Consider the following 16,216-nt stretch of genomic DNA (forward strand, 5'->3'; position numbering starts at 1 on the left):
TGCGGAGAGGCGGCAGGAAAGAGGATTAGGTGCGGGGGAGAGGAGAAGGACTACGGCCGTTTCACGCCCCGTGGAAGCGCATTTTGCGTGAAACGGCCGTAGTCCTTCTCCTCTCCCCCGCACCTAATCCTCTTTCCTGCCGCCTCTCCGCATAATGTCTCACATCGCTTTAAGCGAATAAAGGACACTATCTTCAGCAAGAATCTGGTGAGTGCTGCATCTTTTGTTATTTAATAATTATTGTTCCTGCCTGAGTGGGAGTAGTTTATCGCATCGCTGCAGCGTGCCCAATAGCCAGTACATAGCAGGCAGCCTGTCTGGCGACTAATTACCCAGGGTGCAGTACCTAATCTGACCTGAGAGTAAGGGGGGCGCCAGAGAGCTGCAAGTGTTAAGTGGAACTGTAAGCGGGATACACATAAATCCCTGCAGTTCGTGGTATATTGAAGAGCAGCGGGATACCTAGAATAAGCCCCTGCTGTAAACTAAGAGGTCAATAGCCTTGTGTGTGTTTTTTCATCACAATGGGAAGTGGAGGGATAACTAAGATACGCCCCCTGCACATGTGATAGCCGTCTGTTGGCCTAAAGTCACCCCGACCCGTGACGTAGGGGTGACGGTCATGGTGTGAATCGTGACAGCTATTCTTAAGATTCCTTACTCGTTTCGCCACCATCCTTGGTTTACTTGAAATCATTGAATTTAACCTCCCATCACTCAGCAAAATTCCCCAATTATCTTCCAATATCTTTCGAACATCCCCCCATTGGTTATTAAATTGTGTTATCAAGCTGGGTGTGTTCATACTCGATCTCACCCGTGGCCTTAGGGCCTCCTCCCTTGAACTCTGGCAGGAAGCCCTTGAAATGATCCTCCGTGGGTAACCTCGTTCACGGAATCGGTCTGTGAGTAATCTTGACTGATCTTGTAAATCCACCAGATGGCTACAGTTCCTCCTCAAACGTAGGAATTGACCCTTCGGGATACTATTCCGCAAATGACTTGGATAGAAACTCAAATAATGTAACATAGTAACATAGTAACATAGTTAGTAAGGCCGAAAAAAGACATTTGTCCATCCAGTTCAGCCTATATTCCATCATAATAAATACCCAGATCTACGTCCTTCTACAGAACCTAATAATTGTATGATACAATATTGTTCATAGTAACATAGTTAGTAAAAATTATGTTGCCGAAACCCGGGATCGAACCAGGGACCTTTAGATCTTCAGTCTAACGCTCTCCCAACTGAGCTATTTCGGCCAAACACAAACAATGTACAACAATGTAATAAATTATTTGTAGCTGTACTTTTCCGAAAAAGAGTAGTATAGATCCGATTGTCCTGGATCATAATCTTCAAGTCAAGGAAGTCGACAGAGCTGGTGGAGAAATAAGAGGTCAGTCGGATATTCCAGCAATTACTATTCAGTTCGCTCACAAAGTTCTCCAAATCATCAGCTGAACCTGTCCACAAGACAACAATGTCGTCAATAAATCGGAACCATTCATTCACATTGTTGCAATATAGCTGGTTATTCTTGACCTGTGTCTCCTCCCACCATCTCATAAACAGGTTCGCATATGAGGGCGCACACCTGGCCCCCATAGCGGTACCTGATACCTGTTTATAAAAAACTCTGTCAAAGACAAAGTAATTTCTCTCCAATATCATTCTTAGTAAATCTAAGATGAATGAATCATGTCTTCTGTTCCCTGTTGAAAATTTGTCCAAGAAAAAAGATACTGCTAAAATACCTAAATCATGATTGATGTTCATGTAGAGTGCTTCCACGTCAAATGTTACTAAGATGGTATTGTCCGGAACTTCCAATATCCCATATATAAGACTCCAGATTGAGGACGATAGGCTGTAGAAAGAAATCCAAGTAAATGCATGATTTTTCATACAAACCACCAATCCTCGAGACAATGGGTCTGCCCGGGGGATTGGACAACGATTTGTGCACTTTCGGGAGCATGTAAAATGTTGGAATCACTGGAAATTTAACTGTAAGAAAATCAAGTTCTTTTATATCACTAATGCCCCGAGAGTGAGCATTAGAAAGTAATCTATCCAAACTGGATTTAAACAGTTGTTGGATCAGAGGGTAGGACAACATAGTGCTGGACATTGCCTAATTGTCGTTTGGCTTCCATACAATACATTTCTTTAGGCCACAGCACTATGTTGCCCCCCTTATCCGCCTCCTTGATTTCAAAAAGGTCATTGGATCTTAAGTTCAATAATGCCCGTCTCTCATCCCTGGACAAATTATTTTGACGATGCCTATCAACCCTCAAGTTCTGAATATCTCTACTGGTTTTATCAAAGAAAATTTGTATAGCCAGGAATAGTGAAAAAGATGGTGTGGCCTGTGATGGTAGACGGCCAGTAAATTTTCGCTTACCTTGGTAGAGTTCATTCTCATCCAACAACTCCATTAAATCCCGGAGAGCTTGTCTATCCAAATCTGTAAGACCATCCATGGTAGATGGATGGATTCTGGTAAAGCAATTTAAAGGTCAGTTGTCTACAAAACAAATATAGATCTTTCGTCAATTCAAACTTGTCAAGCATACTCATTGGTGAAAAGGATAATCCTTTAGCCAGAAGGGTTTTCTCAGAACTCGACAGGCTATAGGTAGTGTTGAGCATTCCGATACCGCAAGTATCGGGTATTGGCCGATATTTGCGGTATCTGAATTCCGATACCGAGTTCTGATATTTTTGCGATATCGGGAATCGGTATTGGGATTCATATTCATGTGTAAAATAAAGAATAAAAATAAAAAATATTGATATACTCACCCTTGGACGCGCCCTGGTTGTAAGCGGCAGCCTCCCTTCCTAAGAAGGAGCGAGTGAAGGACCTCCGATGACGTCGCGGCTTGTGATTGGTCGTGTGAGCGGTCACATGAGCGGTCACGTGACCAATCACAAGCCGCGACATCATCGAAGGTCCTTCACCCTGCATTCTTAGGAACAGAGGCTGCCGGTTACACCGCTTATAGCCAGGGGCCGTCGGAGGGGTGAGTATATCCATATTTTTTATTTTTATTCTTTATTTTTTACATGAATATGGATCCCAGGGCCTGAAGGAGAGTTTCCTCTCCTTCAGACCCTGGGAACCATTACAGGATACATTCCGATATTTGTGTCCCATTGATTTGTATTGGTATCGGATATCGGTATCGGCGATATCCGATATTTTTCGGATATCAGCCGATACAATCCGATACCGATACTTTCAAATATCAGAAGGTATCGCTCAACACTAGCTATAGGAGGATAGGTTGATAATGTTCAACTCACCCGAATTTCCACTCGTTTGGAATTCGGTGACCAATCTTTGTGACGTCCATTCCTTGTTTTGCGACCCAGTGTGTTTCCTTCTCAGCCGTCGGTGCCGCTTTCGCGGTCACTGGTGTCGGTTGATAAAAAATCACTGGAGGCTAACTCTGAGTTTCCAATATCATTATTAGGGGTCTTGGATTGTTGTCTCTTATAGGTCCTTCTCTTATTCCCTTGGTGAGTCCATCTGAAGGCTTTACTCTCAACATAATCAGTTTTATCCCTCTGAAATTTATCACGTTTGCCTTTAATAATATCTTTCTCAAATCGGTCAACAACCAATTTCAAATGTTCCTTAAAGGGATTCACCATATCTTTTTAATCAAAAGAATCAAGTTTCCCTTCCTTACTCCTAATCTCTTCTTTTAGACTGGATAATACTCGATGGTCATGGTCAATTAACAAATCAATAAGCAAGAATGAACATTTGTGCAAGCTCTTCTCCCAAATATCCTTAAATTCCATGTCTACCTCCCAAGCGGGGAATATCTGAACCCGTAGATCTCTGGGTACTAAATTTTGTTTTTTGTATTCCTCAAGAGTTCTGATATTCCACCATGTCTTGGTGAGGTTCTTATGTAAATTTATAATTTCCATCGTGAGGGATTCAAATCCATCATCCCCTGGAGCATTCACCTCCAGTGTAACCTCAGATTGGCCAAAAGTATCTGTTCCCTGGTTTCGCCAGGCTACCTCCCTGGCACTCAAATCCATTATATACCCTTCACAGATGTGCCACCACTCAGAAAAAACAACAAAAGAAGTCAGCTATAAATAACAAGCACAAGAGACAGAAGTTAAGCGGGCACCATCCAACTCAATAAGAGAAGGGAGGGGGATCACCTGATGCATATCCATATAAGCCTACAACACACTAAGAAAAGTAAATGCATCATACAAATGGGATCACCACACCAATAGCTTTGATACAGAAAATATAACAATTTTTATTTAGACAACACCACACAAAAAACTGTAGTTTAAAAACAATTAAAAACTCCCATAAACAAAGATGGGGAGATAAGGGTCAGTACAACAATTCAGATAACCTTAATATTCCAATATTATATTAGATATACAAATGACATACATACTCATATAGCAGCAACCCATGAATCAATGGGAATAGCTGGAAGTCCAAAGGGCTCTGTAGGGTTAACCACTATCAAAGAAGCAATGTATGGTAGTCTCTCAAAGAGCCGCTTCAGAGGACCCAATATCTGAATTGTTGTACCAACAGGAGACACAGCATGCTTATATTGCCTGACCCGCACCATTTTGTATGTGGTCACACTCTGAGAATTGCATTTATATATTTAACTAGCTGAAGAGCCCGGCGTTGCCTGGGCATAGTAAATATCTGTGGTTAGTTATAGCACGTCACTTCTCTTATTTTCCCATCACGCCTCTCATTTTCCCAATCACATCTTTAATTTTCCCCCTCACATCTCTCATTTTCTCCCTCACACCTCTCATTTTCTCCCTCACTCCTCTCATTCCCGCCTAACACTTGTCATTTCAACCTCACATCTGTCATTTTCCGATCACTACACTATTTTCCCTCACTCCTCTCATTTTGCACTCACACCTTTTCATTTTCACCTCACACCTCTCATTTTCACCTCAGTATATACATGTTTGTCATCTCCCTTATATATAGTATACACCTGCATGTCATCTCCTGTATATAGTATATACCTGTATGTCATCTCCTCTGTATATAGTATATACCTGCTGTGTGTCATCTCCCCTGTATATAGTATATACCTGTATGTCATCTCCTCCTATATATAGTATATACCTGTATGTCATCTCCTCCTATATATAGTATATACCTGTATGTCATCTCCTCCTATATATAGTATATACCTGTATGTCATCTTCTATATATAGCATATACCTGTATGTCATCTCCTCCTGTACATAGTATATACCTGTAGGTAATCTGCTCCTGTATATAGTATATACCTGTGTCATCTCCTCCTGGATATAGTATATACCTGTATGTCATCTCCTCCTGTATATAGTATGTACCTGTATGTCATCTCCTCCTCTATATAGTATATACCTGTGTGTCATCTCTCCTGTATATAGTATATATCTGTGTGTCATCTCCCCTGTATATAGTATATACCTGTGTGATCTCCTGTATTAGACCTCGTTAACACGTTATTTGCTCAGTATTTTTACCTCAGTATTTGTAAGATAAATTGGCAGCCTGATAAATCCCCAGCCAACAGGAAGCCCTCCCCCTGGCAGTATATAGTAGCTCACACATACACATAATAGACAGGTCATGTGACTGACAGCTGCTGTATTTCCTATATGGTACATTTGTTGCTCTTGTAGTTTGTCTGCTTATTAATCAGATTTTTATTTTTGAAGGCTAATACCAGACTTGTGTGTGTTTTAGAGCGAGTTTCGTTTGTCAAGTTGTGTGTGTTGAGTTATGTGTGGCAACATGCATGTAGAGACTTTTGTGAGATGAGTTTTGTGTGGCAACATGCGTGTAGCAACTTTTTGTGTGTCGAGTTGCATTTACAGGTTAGTGTAGCAAGTTGTGTGCAGCAAGTTTTGTGCATGGCGAGTTTTGCGCGTGGTGAGTTTTATGTCTGGTGCCTTTTGAGTATGTGCAAGTTTTGTGTGAGGCAACTTTTGCATGTGTAGCAATTTTTGTGCATGTGGCAATTTTTCCGCGTGTGCAAGTTTTGCGTGTGGCGAGTTTTCCATGAGGTGAGTTTTGCACTTGTGGCGAGTTTTGCGTGAGCCTAGTTTTTGCATGTGGCGAGTTTTGCGCGTGGTGAGTTTTGAGAGGCGACTTTTGTGTTTCGACTTTTATGTGGCGAGGTTGGTGTATGTGTGGTGAAATGTGTGCTGAGGGTGGTATATGTGTTCAAGCACGTGGTAGTGTGTGGCGCATTTTGTGTGTGTGTTCATATCCCCATGTGTGGTGAGTATCTCATGTCGGGGCCCCACCTTAGCAACTGATCTGTATATACTCTTTGGCGCCATCGCTCTCATTCTTTAAGTCCCCCTTGTTCACATGTGGCAGCTGTCAATTTGCCTCCAACACTTTTCCTTTCACTTTTCCCCATTATGTAGATAGGGGAAAAATAGTTTGGTGAATTGGAAAGCGCGGAGTTAAAATTTCACCTCACAACATAGCCTATGACGCTCTCAGGGTGTGACTGTGCAAAATTTTGTGGCTGTACCTGCGACGCCTCCAACACTTTTCCTTTCACTTTTTTCCCCATTATGTAGATAGGGGCAAAATTGTTTGGTGAATTGGAAAGCGCGGGGTTAAAATTTCACCTCACAACGTAGCCTATGACGCTCTCAGGGTCCAGACGTGTGACTGTGCAAAATTTTGTTGCTATAGCTGCGACGCTTCCAACACTTTTCCTTTCACTTTTTTCCCCATTATGTAGATAGGGGCAAAATTGTTTGTTGAATTGGAAAGCGCGGGGTTAAAATTTCACCTCACAACGTAGCCTATGACGCTCTCAGGGTCGCTCTCAGGGTCCAGACGTGTGACTGTGCAAAATTTTGTTGCTGTAACTGCGACGCTTCCAACACTTTTCCTTTCACTTTTTTCCCCATTATGTAGATAGGGGCAAAATTGTTTGGTGAATTGGAACGCGCGGGGTTAAAATTTCGCCTCACAATATAGCCTATGACGCTCTCGGGGTCCAGACGTGTGACTGTGCAAAATTTTGTGGCTGTGGCTGTAGCTGCGACGGTGCAGATGCCAATCCCGGACATACACACACACATACACACACACACATACACACATTCAGCTTTATATAGTAGATATAGACTAGTCATTGTTAGTGTTGAGCAATACCGTCCGATACTTGAAAGTATTGGTATCGGATAGTATCGGCCGATACCCGAAAAATATCGGATATCGCCGATACCGATATCCGATACCAATACAAGTCAATGGGACACCAAGTATCGGAAGGTATTCTGATGGTTCCCAGGGTCTGAAGGAGAGGAAACTCTCCTTCAGGCCCTGGGATCCATATTAAGGTGTAAAATAAAGAATTAAAATAAAAAATATTGATATATTCACCTCTCCGGCGGCCCCTGGACTTCACGCTGGTAACCGGCAGGCTTCTTTGTTTAAAATGAGCGCCTTTAGGACCTGCGAATGACGTCGCGGGTTCTGATTGGTCGCGTGCCGCCCATGTGACCGCCACGCGACCAATCAGAAGCCGCGACGTCATTCGTAGGTCCTTAATTCCTAGAATTAGGAGTTTAGTGAATGAGAATGACGTCGCGGCTTCTGATTGGTCGCGTGGCGGTCACATGAGTGGCACGCGACCAATCAGAACCCGCGACGTCATTTGCAGGTCCTAAAGGCGCTCATTTTAAACAAAGAAGCCGGCCGGTTACCAGCGTGATGTCCAGGGGCCGCCGGAGAGGTGAGCATATCAATATTTTTTATTTTAATTCTTTATTTTACACATCCCTATGGATCCGATACCGATACCTGATACCACAAAAGTATCGGATCTCGGTATCTGAATTCCGATACCGCAAGTATCGGCCGATACACGATACTTGCAGTATCGGAATGCTCAACACTAGTCATTGTTTATGTGTTTTGAGCATTTAACTCATGCATTGTACTGACCCTTATCTCCCCATCTTTGTTTATGGGAGTTTTTAATTGTTTTTAAACTACAGTTTTTTGTGTGGTGTTGTCTAAATAAAAATTGTTATATTTTCTGTATCAAAGCTATTGGTGTGGTGATCCCATTTGTATGATGCATTTACTTTTCTTAGTGTGTTGTAGGCTTATATGGATATGCATCAGGTGATCCCCCCTCCCCTCCTCTTATTGAGTTGGATGGTGCCCGCTTAACTTGTGTCTCTTGCACCTAAACAAGTTAGAGACTGCTTGAAATGAGATTAGGCAGCACAAAATGGCTTCATGTGCTTCAATAAAGTCAATGGACCAGTTCGTGGATACACATGAACGCCATTTTTCAGGGTTTCAGACAGAAGCATTCTAACGCTAAGCACAATGTGATCTGGTTGCTGGGCAGAGTGGTCACATTACTCCTGTCACCGCTCAACAATGCAATCAGATGTAGCAGAGTTGGGGATTGTCATTGGACATCATCTTTATGGATTAACGGCAGACAGGTGAGGAATATTTAGATTTTTTTATGTTAATTGAAGGGGAAAAGAGGGTAATTGTCAGAGAGTTTTACACTACCATTCAAAAGTTTAGGGCCACCCAGACAATTTTGTATTTTCCATGAAAACTCAAACTTTTATTAATCAAATGAGTTGCCAAATAAATTGAAAATCTAGTCCAGATATTGACAAGGTTAGAAAAAAAGATTTTTATTTGAAATAATTATTTTCTCCTTCAAACTTTGCTTTCGTCAAAGAATGCTCCCTTTGCAGCAATTACAGCATTGAAGACCTTTGGCATTCTAGCAGTTAATTTGCTGAGGTAATCTGGAGAAGTTTCACCCCATGCTTTCAGAAGCCCCTCCCATGAGTTGGTTTGGCTTGATGGGCACTTTTTGAGTACCATTCAGTTAAGCTGCTCCCACAACAGCTCAATGGGGTTGAGATCTGATGACTTCACTGGCCACTCCATTACAGATAGAATACCAGCTGCCTGCTTCTTCCCTAAATAGTTCTTGCATAATTTGGAGATGTGCTTTGGGTCATTGTCCTGTTGTAGGATAAAATTGGCTCCAATCAAGCACTGTCCACAGGATATTGCATGGCGTTGCAAAATGGAGTGATAGCTTTCCTTATTCAATATCCCTTTTACCTTATACAAATCTCCCACTTTACCAGCAGCAAAGCAACCCCAGACCATCACATTACCTCCACCATGCTTGACAGATGGTGTCAGGCATTCTCCCAGCATCTTTTCAGTTGTTCTGCATCTCACAAAAGTTCTTTTGCGTGATCCAAACATCTCAAACTTGGATTTGTCTGTCCATAACACTTTTTACCAATCTTCCTCTGTCCAAAGTCTGTGTTATTTTGCCCATATTAATCTTTTCCTCTTATTATCCAGTCTCAGATATGGCTTTTTCTTTGTCACTCTGCCCAGAAGCCAGCATCCCGGAGTCGCCTCTTTACTGTAGAAGTTGACACTGGCGTTTTGTGTGTACTATTTAATGAAGTTGCCAGTTGAGGACCTGTGAGGTGTCGAATTCTAAAACTACAGACTCTAATGTACTTGTCTTGTTGCTCAGTTGTGCAGCGGGCCTTCCACGTGTCTTTCTTCTCTGGTTAGAGCCTGTTTGTGCTCTCCTCTGAAGGTAGTAGTACACACCGTTGTATGAAATCCTTAGTTTCTTGGCAATTTCTCGCATGGAATAGCCTTCATTTCTAAGAACAAGAATATACTGTCGAGTTTCACGTGAAAGTTATTTTTTTCTGGCCATTTTGAGAGTTTAATGGAACCAACAAATGTAATGCTCCAGATTCTCAACTAGCTCAAAGGAAGGTCAGGTTTATAGGTTCTCTAATTAGCCAAACTGTTTTCAGCTGTGCTAAAATACTGCACAAGGGTTTTCAAGGGTATTCTAACCATGCATTAGCCTTCTTACACAGTTAGTAAACACAAAGTACCATAAGAACACTAGAGTGATGGTTGTTGGAAATGGGCCTCTATACACCTATAAAGATATTGCATTACAAACCAGACGTTTGCAGTTAGAATAGTCATTTACCACATTAACAATGTACAAAGTGTATTTCTGAATCATTTAATGTTAGCTTCATTGGAAAAAACTGTGCTTTTCTTTAAAAAATAAGGACATTTCTAAGTGACCCTAAACTTTTGAACGGTATTGTATTTAATTAAATTACTTTTTTCTGTGTCTTTATTACTTTTTACTTAATGGGTTAGCAATGTGGATGTCTGAGAGACACCTCTCCATTACTTGATGTCAGCTGACATTGCAAAGCTGACATCCACCTCAAAATATTACCCTGCTTCCAAAGCACCAGGGCAAGCAGGAAGAGCCAGACAAAGTGCCAGAAATGGCACATCTAATGTATGTGCCTTTTTGGGGGTGGTTGTGGGTAGAGATGAGCGGTATTCGAGTCGAACTGTTCACCAATTTTAAATTCGAGCTGTTTTGGGCGGTGTTTGAGTCGTTCGACGAACTCAAACAATTTGCTTAAAATTTGGCTGTTTGAGTTTCTGTTCGATAACTGTTCGTTCACCAAAAGCCTAACTTGATTTGCACATTAACCCCTTCCCGACCCATGACGCCACATAGGCGTCATGAAAGTCGGTGCCAATCCGACCCATGACGCCTATGTGGCGTCATGGAAAGATCGCGTCCCTGCAGATCGGGTGAAAGGGTTAAATCCCATTTCACCCGATCTGCAGGGACAGGGGGAGTGGTAGTTTAGCCCAGGGGGGTGGCTTCACCCCCCCCCGTGGCTACGATCGCTCTGATTGGCTGTTGAAAGTGAAACTGCCAATCAGAGCGATTTGTAATATTTCACCCATTATAACGGGTGAAATATTACAATCCAGCCATGGCCGATGCTGCAATATCATCGGCCATGGCTGGAAATACTAATGTACTAATACATATGTACTAATGTAAAGAATTTTTTTTTTCCACTAATGTTAGAATAGGGTTAGGGGTAGGGTTATGGTTAGGGGTAGGGTTAGTGGTAGGGTTAGGGCTAGGGTTAGGGTTAGGGCTAGGGTTAGGGCTAGGGTTAGGGTTTCGGTATGTGCACACGTATTCTGGTCCTCTGCGGATTTTTCCGCTGCGGATTTGATAAATGCGCAGTGCTAAACCGCTGCGGATTTATCGCGGATTTACCACATTGTTTTCTGCGCCTTTCACTGCGGTTTTACAACTGCGATTTTCTATTGGAGCAGTTGTAAAACCGCTGCGGAATCCGCAGAAAGAAGCGATGTGTACAGCGATTTTTGTTTCCCATAGGTTTACATTGAACTGTAAACTCATGGGAAACTGCTGCGGATCCGCAGCGTTTTCTGCAGTGTGTGCACATACCTTTAGAATTAGGCTATGTGCACACGGTGCGGATTTGGCTGTGGATCCGCAGCGGATTGGCTGCTGCGGATTCGCAGCAGTGTTCCATCAGGTTTACAGTACCATGTAAACCTATGGAAAACCAAATCCGCTGTGCCCATGGTGCGGAAAATACCACGCGGAAACGCTGCGTTGTATTTTCCGCAGCATGTCAATTCTTTGTGCGGATTCCGCAGCGTTTTACACCTGTTCCTCAATAGGGATCCGCAGGTGAAATCCGCACAAAAAACACTGGAAATCCGCGGAAAATCCGCAGGTAAAACGCAGTGCCTTTTACCCGCAGATTTTTCAAAAATGATGCTGAAAAATCTTACACGAATCCGCAACGTGGGCACATAGGGTTGGAATTAGGGTTGTAGTTAGGGTTGTGATTAGGGTTATGGCTACAGTTGGGATTAGGGTTAGGGGTGTGGGGGGGTTAGTGTTGGAGATAGAATTGAGGGGTTTCCACTGTTTAGGCACATCAGGGGTCTCCAAACGCAACATGGCGCCACCATTGATTCAAGCCAATCTTGTATTCAAAAAGTCAAATGGTGCTCCCTCACTTCCGAGCCCCGACGTGTGCCCAAACAGTGGTTTACCCCCACATATGGGGTACCAGCATACTCAGGATAAACTGCGCAACAATTACTGGGGTCCAATTTCTCCTGTTACCCTTGTGAAAATAAAAAAATGCTTGCTAAAACATCATTTTTGAGGAAAGAAAAATTATTTTTTATTTTCACAGCTCTGCGTTGTAAACGTCTGTGAAGCACTTGGGGGTTCAAAGTGCTCACCACATATCTAGATAAGTTCCTTGGGGGGTCTAGTTTCTAAAATGGGGTCAATTGTGGGGGGTTTCTACTGTTGAGGCACACCAGGGGCTCTGCAAACGCAACGTGACGCCCGCAGACCATTCCATCAAAGTCTGCATTTCCAAAGTCACTACTTCACTTCTGAGCCCCAACGTGTGCCCAAACAGTGGTTTACCCCCACACATGGGGTATCAGCGTACTCAGGAGAAACTGGACAATAACTTTTGGGGTCCAATTTCTCCTGTTACCCTTGGGAAAATAAAAAATTGCAGGCTAAAAGATCATTTTTGAGAAAATAATTTTTATTTTTTATTTTCATGGCTCTGCGTTATAAACTTCTGTGAAGCACTTGGGGGTTCAAAGTCCTCACCACACATCTAGATAAGTTCCTTTCGGGGTCTTGTTTCCAAAATGGGGTCACTTGTGGGGGGTTTTCTACTGTTTAGCCACATCAGGGGCTCTGCAAACGCAATGTGACGCCCACAGAGCATTCCATCAAAGTCTGCATTTCAAAACATCACTACTTCACTTCCGAGCCCCGGCATGTGCCCAAACAGTGGTTTACCCCCACATATGGGGTATCAGCGTAATCAGGAGAAACTGGACAACAACTTTTGGGGTCAAATTTCTCCTGTTACCCTTGGGAAAATAAAAAATTGCAGGCTAAAAGATCATTTTTGAGAAAATATATATATATTTTTTTCATGGCTCTGCGTTATAAACTTTTGTGAAGCACTTGGGGGTTCAAAGTCCTCACCACACATCTAGATTAGTTCCTTTGGGGGTCTAGTTTTCAAAATGGGGTCATTTGTGGGGGATCTCCAATGTTTAGGCATACAGGGGCTCTCCAAACGTGACATGGTGTCCGCTAATGATTGGAGCTAATTTTCCATTTAAAAAGCCAAATGGCGTGCCTTCCCTTCCAAGCCCTGCCGTGCGCCCAAACAGTGGTTTACCCCCACATATGGGGTATCAGCGTACTCAGGATAAACTGGACAAGAACATTTGGGGTCCAATTTCTCCTATTACCCTTGGCAAAATAGGAAATTCCAGGCTAAAAAATCATTTTTGAGGAAAGAAAAATTATTTTTTATTTTCATGGCTCTGCGTTATAAACTTCTGTGAAGCACCTGGGGGTTTAAAGTGCTCAATATGCATCTAGATAAGTTCCTTGGGGGGTCTAGTTTCCAAAATGGGGTCACTTGTGGGGGAGCTCCAATGTTTAGGCACATAGGGGCTCTCCAAACGCGACATGGTGTCCGCTAACAATTGGAGCTAATTTTCCATTCAAAAAGTCAAATGGCACGCCTTCCCTTCCGAGCCCTGCCGTGTGCCCAAACAGTGGTTTACCCCCACATATGAGGTATCGGCGCACTCGGGAGAAATTGCCCAACAAATTTTATGATCCATTTTATCCTATTGCCCATGTGAAAATGAAAAAATTAAGGCGAAAAGAATTTTTTTGTGAAAAAAAAGTACTTTTTCATTTTTACAGATCAATTTTTGAAGCACCTGAGGGTTTAAAGTGCTCACTAGGCATCTAGATAAGTTCCTTGGGGGGTCTAGTTTCCAAAATGGGGTCACTTGTGGGGGAGCTCCAATGTTTAGGCACACAGGAGCTCTACAAACGCGACATGGTGTCCGCTAACGATGGAGATAATTTTTCATTCAAAAAGTCAAATGGCGCTCCTTCCCTTCCAAGCCTTACCATGTGCCCAAACAGTAATTTACCCCCACATGTGAGGTATTGGTGTACTCAGGAGAAATTGCCCAACAAATTTTAGGATCCATTTTATCCTGTTGCCCATGTGAAAATGAAAAAATTGAGGCTAAAAGAATTTTTTTGTGAAAAAAAAGTACTTTTTCATTTTTACGGATCAATTTGTGAAGCACCTGGGGGTTCAAAGCGCTTACTATGCATCTATATAAGTTCCTTGGGGCGTCTAGTTTCCAAAATGGGGTCACTTGTGGGGGAGCTCCAATTTTTAGGCACACGGGGGCTCTCCAAACGTGACATGGTGTCCGCTAAAGAGTGGAGCCAATTTTTCATTCAAAAAGTCAAATGGCGCTCCTTCCCTTCCAAGCCCTGCCGTGCGCCCAAACAGTAATTTACCCCAACATATGAGGTATCAGTGTACTCAGGACAAATTGGACAACAACTTTCGTGGTTCAGTTTCTCCTTTTACCGTTGGGAAAATAAAAAAATTGTTGCTAAAAGATAATTTTTGTGACTAAAAAGTTAAATGTTCATTTTTTCCTTCCATGTTGCTTCTGCTGCTGTGAAGTATCTGAAGGGTTAATAAACTTCTTGAATGTGGTTTTGAGTACCTTGAGGGGTGCATTTTTTAGAATGGTGTCACTTTTGGGTATTTTCAGCCATATAGACCCCTCAAACTGACTTCAAATGTGAGGTGGTCCCTAAAAAAAATGGTTTTGTAAATTTTGTTGTAAAAATGAGAAGTCGCTGGTCAAATTTTAACCCTTATAACTTCCTAGCAAAAAAAAATTTTGTTTCCAAAATTGTGCTGATGTAAAGTATACATGTGGGAAATGTTATTTATTAACTATTTTGTGTCACATAACTCTCTGGTTTAACAGAATAAAAATTCGAAATGTGAAAATTGCGAAATTTTCAAAATTTTCGCCAAATTTCCGTTTTTATCACAAATAAGCGCAGAATTTATTGACCTAAATTTACCACTAACATGAAGCCCAATATGTCACGAAAAAACAATCTCAGAACCGCTAGGATCCGTTGAAGCGTTCCTGAGTTATTACCTCATAAAGGGACACTGGTCAGAATTGCAAAAAACGGCAAGGTCTTTAAGGTCAAAATAGGCTGGGTCATGAAGGGGTTAAAACTGTTTATCATTTTAAATAGACTGTTTCAGTGTATAGTGGGAGGGGGGCAGGGGATAGATCTGTGCTGAAATAACGCCGATCTCCATTTTTTTTTTCTTTCCCGCATTTACAGTGGGGCGGTGCAGTCTCTCAGCCTATCAGCAGTGCACACGCAAGCAAGGGCATGTGTCATTGGCTGTGTATGTCATATGTCCTTGCCCTATAAGAACCAGCCATTTGCCCCGTCGCCACCATTTTCTCACTGCTGCAACTTAGTATTAGATGGCACCGCTGCTGCTGTGGGCCATCTGCAGGCTGAGTGTTTTTTTGGAGTGAATTTTCAGAGAGATAGGTTTAGGGAGTCGGGAGGAGTCGGGACTAGTTGTAATATCAGCCCTTTTCAGGGTAGGTTACAGCAGTTCATAGCACTGTTTGCCAGGCAGGTCTGTGCCAGTGCTGTGCAAGTGTTTGTCACAGCATTTGGTGTAATCTAGCTCAGCCAATCCTTTTGGGCTAGTAGCATTGTCTGATAGTCATATGAGTAGCCCGCCTGTGAAGCTAGCTACACTGCCTGTGTGTCTCAATTTTTGCTGCATCTAACCCAGTTAATAGTTGTGGGCCTAGGAGCAGTGTCTGCACGTCAGCAGAGTAGCCCGCCTGTGAAACTAACTATACCACCTGTGTATCTCAATTTTTACTGCATCTAATCCAGTTAAATGTTTTGGGCCTAGGAGCTGTCACGCCCTACAGACGTGTCTATCAGGTGGACCCACTGGACCGCAAATACAGCGGTTACTGATACCAGGAAGGGAGAACCAGACCAGGAAAGCAGGTTCAAACGCTTTATTGTACAGTAATAAAAACACTAGGAGAGACACCCCAAAGGAAGGCCACAGGGCCACAACACCAGAAAGCCTCTAAGGAGACCAAGGCTTGGAGTGACCCCTATACAGGGATTTCCCCTAGACCACCAATAGAGGGTCCGATGAGGCAGACACCTGTGTTAAACCGACCTAGGAGGTAGGAAGAAATGAATAAACAAAACAGGGCTGAATGTGGAACTTGGAAGCAGGAAGAAGACTGCAGGGAACCACACAGGATACTGGACTCAGGATGCTGTGGAGACCAGACTCGATCCTAGGGAAAAAAGGAACATA

The 16,216-nt window shown here is 42.7% G+C and overlaps 1 protein-coding gene and 1 non-coding gene across 9 annotated transcripts in view; one reads left to right on the plus strand and one right to left on the minus strand.

Moving 5' to 3' along the window:
* The window catches only part of SERAC1 (serine active site containing 1), a 2,030,253-nt gene that overhangs the window by 1,994,659 nt on the left and 19,378 nt on the right, over positions 1 to 16,216 (plus strand). The window lies entirely within an intron of this gene.
* TRNAF-GAA (transfer RNA phenylalanine (anticodon GAA)) lies at positions 1,194 to 1,266 on the minus strand. Its single transcript has one exon. It is a non-coding gene; the product is annotated as a tRNA-Phe (tRNA).

This window comes from Ranitomeya imitator, chromosome 5 (genome assembly GCF_032444005.1).
Source record: "Ranitomeya imitator isolate aRanImi1 chromosome 5, aRanImi1.pri, whole genome shotgun sequence".
NCBI classification, from domain to species: domain Eukaryota; kingdom Metazoa; phylum Chordata; class Amphibia; order Anura; family Dendrobatidae; genus Ranitomeya; species Ranitomeya imitator.